Source organism: Poecilia formosa, unplaced genomic scaffold, assembly GCF_000485575.1.
Source record: "Poecilia formosa unplaced genomic scaffold, Poecilia_formosa-5.1.2 Scaffold0, whole genome shotgun sequence".
NCBI lineage: Eukaryota > Metazoa > Chordata > Actinopteri > Cyprinodontiformes > Poeciliidae > Poecilia > Poecilia formosa.
In genome coordinates, this window is record NW_006799939.1 from 907,364 (window position 1) to 918,286 (window position 10,923).

At 38.2% G+C, this 10,923-nt stretch overlaps 1 long non-coding RNA gene across 2 annotated transcripts in view; it reads left to right on the top strand.

The window, feature by feature from the left end:
- LOC103146760 (uncharacterized) overlaps nt 1–10,923 on the top strand; it is a 128,730-nt gene that overhangs the window by 79,699 nt on the left and 38,108 nt on the right. The window contains exons 3-4 of one of the 2 annotated variants that reach the window (XR_477275.2): nt 1,076–1,145; nt 3,710–3,857. This is a non-coding gene — a long non-coding RNA (uncharacterized LOC103146760). Of the gene's footprint in view, nt 1–1,075; nt 1,146–3,709; nt 3,858–10,923 lie in introns of those variants that run through there. The other variant, XR_477216.2, reaches the window with a different exon arrangement.

A 10,923-nucleotide genomic window follows, 5' to 3' on the forward strand; every position in this document is an offset into this window, starting at 1 on the left:
TGGATATTTCTTGTGGAACTCATTGATGAGAGTTCAACATATATTTTTATACGTGGAGCATAAATTATCAGTCTGCGACAGACTGGCGACCTGTCCAGGGCATACCCCGCCTCTCGTCCGAAACATTCGCTGGAGATGGGCACCAGCAACCCTCCCAACCCCACTAGGGACAAGGGTGTACAGAAAATGAATGAATGAATGAATGGATGGATGGATGGATGGATGGATGGATGGATGGATGGATGGATGGATGGATAGATGATCAGTACTCCATCTTTGTGTTGGCATATTTTTTTTTTCTGTGAACAATATACATTATGTCTAATTGTAGAAAGACAATGTCTTACAGCAAAATGAAGTCATTCCACAACATTCCATCAATTTTGGATGGGGTTTCACTTGGTTTGACAAGGAAATCAGTAACAATATAATATATGATATTTTGGCATGTTAAGAACAATATAGCACTGTGATATTCTGGTAACATTTACATCTTTCACCACTAATGGCTGCTACAGACGGACATGGATGGACAGAGGCATAAAATCTGTTAGCTTTACAACTTTTAGATGTGGATGAGAGTTTTTATAAATGTATTATACTTTCCAAACAATAAATCAATAATTATTTACCCAGAAATAAATAAAAAAAACTAAAAAAAAAAAAAAACTAAAAAAAAAAACTGTGAATATGTTACAGATAAAAGATGATTCATGTAATGACAGCAACATTGAGTGGATCGAGTGGCTGTTGACAAACTAGTTCAGAATTTTACACCCAAAACCACATGTTGCCATTTTCATTTTTCTATTCACCTTCTGTGTTTGTTTTTGTGACTTTATCGTAATTTCTTTGAAGATTTGAACTCAACTTGTCCGTCCACGTACGAGCCGGTGCAAAATGTGCTTCTGTCACGTTTTGGTGACCAGATGTTTGCTCTGGAAGTATCTTATCAGCTGACCTCCCGCTTCGCTCTTTTAATATTTTTCCTGTCTGTACATGTGCCTCACTCAGAAAAGAAGTGCTTCAACAGACATCTGCTTTTTTTTTTGTCCTCCCCCCGTTTCCTCTCCAGCCTCAAGGCAAAAACAAGATTGACCTCTGAGTCGCAGTCACGATCCAATTACCTGCTCAAGGACAAGCACGTAAGTTACACAGCAGGAAAAACTCACACCATCAACAGAAAGCAAAACAACAACAACAAAAAAAATAAAAAATACAGAAATGATGTTATCGAATGGTGAAGTAGTGCAGCAGTAATCATATACTCTGTCCAAATACTTTTACCTAGGGCGGCTTTTCCCCTCATTAATTGGGTAAATGTCTAGCAAGTAGCCCTTATTCATGTCTGCTACTGTTTTGTTTGCATGTGTTTACCTCCAAACACTTAGACGAATGTTTAATTGAGACATGGAGGTGGTGGGGGTAAACCAGTGAAGCGGGCAGCAGTGTCTTTTACAGGGGTTGCATGAGCCAGGGCAGCTTTGTCTGACACCTTGAACTAAATTATTGAAAGAGGGTTTGGGGGGGATAAAGACGCTAAGAGGAGGACACTCTGACATTAGTACTTGTTGTTGTGGGTGCTGCTCACACTAGTCCATATCTGTGTATTGGCACAGGCTTTCATGTGTCTTTGTCTGTGTGCCTGCGTGTGTCAGAGTAAGGTTGCATAGTTAAAGTTATTTGAGCAGATAGGAAATTTTTGATTACAAGTAAAACAGGACAGGACTGTAGATTGGAAGATTTTATTTAAAAAAAAAATACCATGTTTTACTTTATTTTGTTTTTATAGGGGGGAAAAAAGTATATATGATACTGCAAGCAACTGGTTGCAAACTAAAAAAAAAAAACTAAGCATCATCTCTCTATGCTCCTCGCATCACGTTAAAAAAAAAAAAAACGTTTCCGGGTTACACATGCCTAAAAAAACTCAACTTCAAGTGGTTGTTAAAGTGGGAGTCTCTGATAGACACAGTGGTATCCTCTTCCTCGTTTGACCCAGACACTGATCTCATCTCCAGTAAAAAGGGGCCTCTACGTCCTAATCAAATCACTCATTAACTATTTAGTGGATCAAAAGTTCAGTGGTCCATTGTCTCCGAGTCAAGCATCTATGGCGGCTAATCCACTTGAATTAAACGCGCACATATGCATGCAAATACCAACCTGGGCAGGCGAACACATGAAGTCTGGAGCCATGGATGTGTACACAGTGTGAATACTCTGACAAAGAGAGACACGCAGACTTTGATGAAGCCAAATTGGAATACAAGTGTGGGGGTGGTTGGCTTGTGTGCAGCTTATAAATAATTTGTTGTTCAAGAGACTCTGCTTACACCCGTCTGTCAGCAACCAAAGGGTCATGTGGGCAACTAGCATGAGAGCGGCTCGCCGTCAGTCAACATAAACCTGAAACCAAGACGTACCGGCCCAACATCTTATTAGGCCCGCAAATGATGTACCACAACAAATAAGTAAATTATTTAATATGTATATTGTTGTGCAAAAGTATGTATATCTCGTTCCTTTTGTTTCACATTTTGTCACCTTGCAACTACAATCTTCAGTGTGTTTGACTAATATCTGGAAAGTTTGACATGCTGATGAACCTCTCAGATTAAAGAGGCAGTTTTGAATGGGCAAGTGTTATATGTCTCTGAAGGGGTACACACCTGTGTAATGCTTTCCCTTTTATCTCTGCGAAATAGCTCAACCTCAGTCACACTGAATAGAGAGAGAGAAACTGAAATAATACATTTTCCCCTCCACATTTCTCAAATTCTCAGGTTTTCTTCAATTGTTTCCCTGTATTTAGTTCCATCGTTCCTTTAAATGACCTTTTTTTTTTTCCCCAGTTTCCCTTTTCTTGCTAAGCAGAAGCATCCCCACAGCATGACGCTGCCATCACTATGTGGGGTAGTGTGTGTATGGTGACAGAGTTTATACTGCGATTAAATTCCACACTTTTGGGCTCTGTTTACCAGTTTATAATAACACATGACTATAATTCATGTATATTTTTTTGTTCTATTACCACATAGCATTGTGCTACTTACATTTTAAGATCCCTGTAAAATACACTGAGGTTAGTGGTTGTGACATGAGAAAACATGCATACAAAAACAAAATCAAGGTCATTTGAGGGGCATTCTAAGAATTTCATTGTTGATTGAGGTTGCCTGTAAATCCTTTATTTGAAGCCATATTCTGTCTCTACATGTCTTGACCATTATCTGTGAAGGACGGCATCTGCCCACGTCAGAAAACACTCTGTGAGAAATAAAGCCATGTCCTTTGGACTTCTACTGTTACAGAGCAAAGGGTTGTCTCTGGACACAGGGCTGCATGTGTCTCACTGTCAGATATAATTTAAACCAAACTGACAGGGGGCCACGGCGAAGTCTCCTCAGTCAACTGTCCAGTCATGTGGGGATTTGTGGTGTGTGTGTTTGCGTGGTCCAAGAGCAAGGTGAAACATTTCTGACACAGCAGAGGGTCAGGAGAACATAGGCACCCTCGTTCTGATGTCTTCCAAAACAGAACTACTTGAGGGGACTTTCCGATGCACCAATACGCTCTGTAAATCTTTTATAGATGGGCGTCCATGGAGGTTTGCTGCACTGTGTCCTGAGGACATTGCCTCAAGCTAAACACTCTCTTACTCTTGGTGGCCACGGCTGTTTAACAATACTTTTTCCTTGTTTGTCAGCCCCAAAAGAATGCCCTGTAATGGAAAGGACTCACACCTGAAAGACAAAAGAAAGAATGTGACCAAACATCTGAGGACATTAAGAAGACATGAAAGACCATTTGTCATTTCCAATTACAGACCATGTACCAGCGGTCACACTGAAGGCCCTGACTCATGTAGAGATGTTGCGATGACTCAAGAGAAAAGTTTATATATATATATATATATATATATATATCATGCTATATATATATATTTATATATATATATAAAACCGGCCAGCTCTTGCCACTTTTCTTAACCATGTAATAATGTAATATGTCGTTGCCAAAATCCCACACCAAAACTGAAGTAACAAGTAACATGTAATCTTTTAGAAGGTATCACAAAGCATCATTGACTTATTTCTATCTGAACTCAAGAAACCAATTGCTTTTGCGGCTAAAAATAAATTAAAGATAAAGCATAAGAAAAGAATAAAATATGACTTCTCACTTCCAAGCTATACAGTATAATATGGAATAAACGTTAAGCAGATATACAGGAGAGACTCAGATCTAAACAGTGTATAGTTTCCTTTCATTCCATGGTCGTTTTTCTGGATTTTTTTAGATGATTTTTCATTTACCAAAATATATTCCCACACACAGCTGCATAAAATAGGATTTTTTTTTAATCAAAACATGCTTGCCTTTAAACATAAATGCTTTGACTGAAATGTTTCCATGCAATTGTGTTTTGAATAAGTTATTGTAAATGCCTTTAGAGCATGATTGTGGGAAAAAATATATATAACAAATATAATATGACAGTATCCTGCTGACAACTGTTCTGCAACACAGTTTCAAGCTCACAGAAGCACAGTCACAGTTTCAGATACACGACAAAGCCTGTTCCCCATTTCTTCAAGGCTCGGGCTTTGATGTGTGATGAGTCTGAAGCTTGCCAAGGAGTCTGCTTCTAAGTCTTTGCCAAGACTCTTCACCTGCAGCTACAAGCATCTTGTCATGTCCCAAAAAAAAAAAAGTATGTGCACCTGCATAGAACATGGTGTTATCTTGCTCTAAATTGTGTTTTCAAAATAAACTACAGGAAACAAACACAGTTATTCTGTTTGTCTTAATTGTTCATACTCTCTGTTCTGTGACAACATACTATATGGGTTATACAGCTGTCTGATGAAAAAAAAAAAAAAACATTTTAAAAAAAGAGTTATGACAAAATAACCTAAGACATGACTCTGCTATTGCTTTAAATTTGAAGGCAGACATCAGTGAATTAGGCGAGGAGCGTTTTCAGGGACTTTTAAAAACATCACAATAGTAAATATCAAATGTTGACTACATAGGATTTATGGAGGTGAGTCTTCATTCAATTCACAAACAGACATAACAAAATGTAGTGCATAGTCACCAAAAGTACTGTAGTATGAAAACCAGACAGGAAGAGCAACACAACTCAGCATGTTTGCCTCAAATCCAATTATTTCTCCTCCCCCTCAATGCAGAAACTGCACTTGTACTAATTGGTAAAACAAGAAAATAAAAAAATAACACATAGAAAAACTAACCTGCCTATAATTTAAACTTATATTCATTGTTGGGTTGCTGATGTTCAGAAGAACAATAATGTTAAATCTCAGAGAGCTAATAACGAAGAACCCATAATGGAAAACTTAGTCTGTGATATGTATCGGCTAAACTCTGTCGCTCTCTCTGATATCAAAATAAACAAGTTTCAAACTAAGTGTGATGAGAAGTTTTAGTGATTTCGAAACATGTTGCTTTTTAAAATACCTTCAGTAGGTGGTCAGTGTCTCATCAAAGCATCTCAGCCATTAAAATGTTTAGACATAAATATCCCCAGCTTTATGCAAATTAGAAATTTGGATTTTCTGTTTACCACAGGGACTGTACATATGTTCTCCTTCACCATTTTTGGTGTGGAGGGGCTGGTGTTGTAACAGGCAGCCACTGCCATTTAACATACCTTAGATGACTTAATAATTATGTTTTAACCAGCATGACGGAAAACTATCACCACCACCACTGAAATGTGATTGTTCATACAAGTAAATGGGGGAAATCGTCCAGTCATAGCGAATGAAAACAGCTACATGTGGTGTTTGTGATGGATAATTCCAACAGGAGGTTATCGGTGTTTTGCAATACCTACACACTAGATTCAAAGAGCTCTTGATAAAACTTTTAAGTATTTGTTTCATCCCAAAAATCCACTTGAATTTTCCTCTTACTTTCTTAGCCACATTAGCATATCACTCATCATATAAAACAACGTAGCTGTGTTGAAAGGTCAGCATATCAGGTAATAGGTCCCACTGATAAAGGCAAATAAACACAGTTGATTGAAGATGCAGCAGATAGTGAGAGTTCAGTTGCTTCTCTACCTGATACATATCGCTTCACTTTAATCTCTGATAGTTTTCCTTTTCTTTAAAACCTTCTCTGCCCCTATATGTTTGAGACAGAACAGTAAGAGTCAGGCAACTCAAAAATCTAATTTATTTGACATCAATATAATTTTTTTAATGTGCTTTTTTTTAATTTTCCATATCTAACAATTACATTAGACTGATGTCTGTATTTTAGAATCATTAATGTTTACAGTAATGTGTGCGTCCAGATGGCGTTGTAATAATTTGAATCTCTATTTACAATCTACGTTTTACAGTTTAATTGAAATGTACACAAAGCAAAGAAATCTGAAATTTATAAATATCACTTAGGCTTTCAAAATTGGTCAAAAGGTGTTTTCTAAAGTTTTTTTTTTTTTTCCCCACATCCAAATACAGTCAAAATGAATGGGGAAATAATGAAATCGAATGTAATTAAACGCTGAATTGAAATATATCAATATATTTTTTTTTACAAAAAACAATACGCTGCATAGGCTTTTGAAATTATTTATGTACAGTTTCTCAGACACATCCGACTGAAAGAGAGTGCATATCCATCAAGTTTCCAGCTCAGGTCATTGCAAAGGCAGGGTAGCTCACTTTTGTGCATTGTACTAACCATAGGGAGCACCAAGAGTGCGTGCGTGCGTGGTGTGTGTATGTCTACAAATGCGGAGGCTGAGCTGTTGGTATGTTTAAGACGTGCGTGCATGCGTGTGTTTCTGCTGTATGCTGGGTTTGGCTAGCTCACTGCTGGGAGCCTCATAAAGCTCTCAGTTTGACGACCAACTGAGCAGTAAATTAATTAATCATCATTTTATGCCTCATCAAGCGCTTTGCCCGCACCTCGCCACAGGAGCCCGGCCCAATTAGCCAACATCAGAGCCAATTGTTTAGCTTAGCTTACTCTAGGTGTGAAAGAGAAGATGTTCATACAGAAGGGGAGAAAAAAAAAAAGCTATGGAGAGAGCAGACTATTGAGGATGAATATATACTTTTTATATGTTTCTTTAAAGCATTAGTAGTGGGGTAAAACTGCATTTCAAAGCAGCTTCCACTCATAGCTTACGTTTGGTATATTTTGTAATTAAAAACCAATAGTTATATCAATTTAATCATGAAGATAAAATTAAAAAGTTATTTCTTTTCCACTGAAATCTGGTTCAGATTAAAATGTGTCACTTTTTAGCAGTTAAAGCAGAAATAAGAAGTCGTCCAATCAGGTCACAGTGCAGGTCAGAGCTGCTGGCCTCATCATGGCGATAAAAGCAAAAAGGGGCTCTGTGTTGAAAAATTCTGATTGTCACTACACATTTTAGTAATGGGTGACAGAGAGGCAGACAGAATGACATTGTGGCAGGGCAGCCAGGAGGATGCCAGCAGCCACGCCAGGGGCAGGGACGGAGGGATGGATAAGCAGATGTTGTTCATCACCCAGGGGTGGTGGGGGTGTGCTGTGTGTGTGGGCTTTTTTTTGCTTTTTTTTTTTTTTTTGATTTTTGTTAAATTGCTTCTGACACTTGACTGCGCTTTCTTAACCTAAATCAAACATTCTTTTTTTTTTTTTTTTTTTTTTTTTTGTGCGCACGAGTGTGTATGTTTATGAGGAACTACAATGGCGGACCGCGTACCCGAGCGTGTGCGGATGCGACCGTGAGCTCGCGTGCACGCGATAATGCAACTGTGTGCCTCCCCACTAAGAGAGGTGTGCACATGGACGCCTCTTACAGCGCCTGCAAAGTGCTCGAGGGGGAAGTACCTACAGAGGCATCTGGCAAGAGGAGCCAAAGTAACAAAGGTAACCTTGCCTGCAGTGATGTACACTGTGTACAGCCACTGTAGTGGTGGTTAAGTACAGGGTGCTGTGTGTATGCATGACTTTTGACAGTGGTGTGTGGGGTTTTTATTATTATTATTATTCCTTAGTATTTATCCTGTTCATCAGTGTGATGCACAGATGTATATAAAGATGAAAGCAACTCCTTGTACTTCACTTGCTCATGAGCAAGATGCCACATGGTGATGCTACTGCACTTGAAAATATGAGAGAGAAGAAACTTATTTCCAGCCTTTTCAAATATAGCAACCTCTGGATCACAGAATGGTCCACAGGTTAAAGGACACATTGCTAGTAGATTGAATTATTATGAGAACCTTGATGTGTGTGTTTGACGGATTGTCAAAAAATTACATGAACTGGAGTGGAAAGGCCTCGCAGTGAGGACAGCCAACTGATATATCTATATATGCATCTATAGCTGCTCAAGTACAAGTGGATGGTTGACTGATCAGAGACTTTCACAGCGTTAAGAGTCATACCCAGCCTGGGGTAAAGTCAGAAGTAGATTTATCTGGTTGTGACATTATCTAAGTAATGCAGTTCTTTGTGTTTATATGTGTGAGTATGTCTTATAACTCGAGTGAAATACCTCTAAGCAGGTCTTGTAATTGACTGTAGTGCTTTTAGAGGGTCAGGAAGCATGCTGGTCCCCTCAGTCATCATTGAGTGATTTAAGAGGCTATTACCTCTGGAGTATGGAAGCACCTGAGGGAATGCGAAGGTGCACTTGCTCCCTGAGATTCCTGATAAACTTGTGTACAAATCAAGCAGACTGAAACTGTCGCGCCCAATGAAATGAATGCACATTGATCCACACACACACAGACAAAAGTGCATAAATATGAGTCGATGTTGTATCTTATTTTGGTGGTTTCATTTTCATCATGTGTATGCATTGCCATTCGCATAAAAACTCAATGCACACTTTATCATGTACACCTGTTTGCTTGTTAGAGAATCAGCCAGCGAGTTGACAGCAAGTCGGTGCCTTTGGGCATTTCACTAGCTTGGTGATGTCCGAGCCAAGCGTAATAATGCTGCGAAAATGGGGAGTTAAGGGAGTTTGAAATTGGCTTTGTTCTTGGCGGAAAACTGGCTGGTGTGGGTGTTTAAAAAAAAACGCTTAGAAAAAAATCTCTTGAGTTCAAGGAGAACATATGAGGAAAGAAGAATCAACCCAGTTAGTGGCCGTTATTTGGATGAAAGTAATAATTACGGAGATCAGAGAAGAAAGAGTAGTTTGTTACATTTGTAACAAACTACTCTGCCAACATTTGTTGGCTGTGATTACTGGGAAAGTTTTATTTATATTTTTTTCTCTTTTCATTCTATAAGTTGAATTCTTATACAAGTCCAGAGTGCAGGTTTTAAAGAACTGACTGGTTAATGATCTTTTAGCGGAATAACATTCATCTTCCTCTAAAAAAAATATAATATTGGCTAAATGGACAATTGCTTCCAAATGCAAAATCTTTCTCCCAAATGCTCTTCTCTCTTCTAAATGTTTTGTCTTAAGTATTGCACAATAGATAAAATCTACCTCATAAAAAAAAACAATAAATAAAAAGTGATTGAAATATATCTTCCCATCAGTTATTTCAAAAGAAGTAGTGCTTACATCTGAGTCTGCAGGTGAGGAAGTTATTAAACTGTGTGTGGTAATGTCAAGCACAAACTGATGCTCTCTGTAGAGATTATCAAACAGGATTGTGGTGAAGAACAAAGAAGCAATGAATGAAAAATATTAAATCTGTAAAGGGAAGAAAATTCTGCTCTCAAGTTCACACTTGCTTATCTCTATCACTGCTGTTACTCTTTAGCCTATTTGCTGAAAGCATTCCTGATGCTCTGTGCATATACCTCTAAGCACTCCTGATTGTTAAATTAGTGCTTTATAAACGTCATTTTACTCTGCATTTTTCTTTTGTTCTTCTTCTTTCTTCAGTGTCTCATTTTCTGCCACCAGGTGCATATTGCTGTTTTAAGATGCTCGTCAGTGAAAAGTGTTGATTTCCCTCATGGGTAAAAGCTTCTTTCCAGCTGCAGGGCTTTGATAAATCACTTGACCAGGTGCTTCTTCAATTAGTTCTCATCATTCTTTTTCCCTCGTGCTGTAACATACCTGTTGCTGAGCGGAACCCAAGCAGAGGTCTTAAAGTATTCACTTGTGTTGATACTCAAAGACAAGGCATTTGCTTACTTTCACCATAAACAGAGACACTGGAAGAAGCTCTATAAAAAAAAAAGTTAAATAAAGCCTTTCATGTGTGCTTTAGCATTAGTCATTCATAACAGCATATTTACAAAAATCATTTAGTCACTTTAAGCACATTCATTTCAGCAAAACTTAAGAAAGACCCTTTGCTGACATTGTTGAGCTTCATTGTCTTTGAGGGGACCTTGGCAGCCTTGAGCAGGAAAACATTGTCGTAAATTTTTCTAATCAAAAACCCAGAACAGTGACTGATTTGTGGACATGGATGAGATGTTAGGAGGAAGAATTGTGTGGTTACACACCCAAGTATGATCGAAAATATTCCCCTCAATAGTCGTGTATGTGTGAGTGAGAGAGAGAGAAACCTGACTTGCAGATATTCTACTTTATCTTGGCAGATAACTCATATTTGAGGGGGAAAAAAAGTGTTCAAAGCTTATGAGTGATCAATTATACTGTCAGTTATGAATGTGTTTGCAGTGGCTTCAGGCCTTCAGGTGTTGTAGGGTGGATTAAGGTAATGCTAGCCCAGGTGGTTACAATGACGCTGATGCACTACGAAGAGTTTCAACATGTGAATTTACTTTGAGTTAAACAAAGTGTGGAGGAAGACAATGGGATGGTAAAAAAAAATATAAATAAATAAAAATCATACAAACCTCCAAATCCTGTACCACAGGCACACAACCAAAAGAAGTTAAGCTAGCGTGATTGAATGATGTATGCATATATATATATATATATAAAAAAATTCCCTTCTC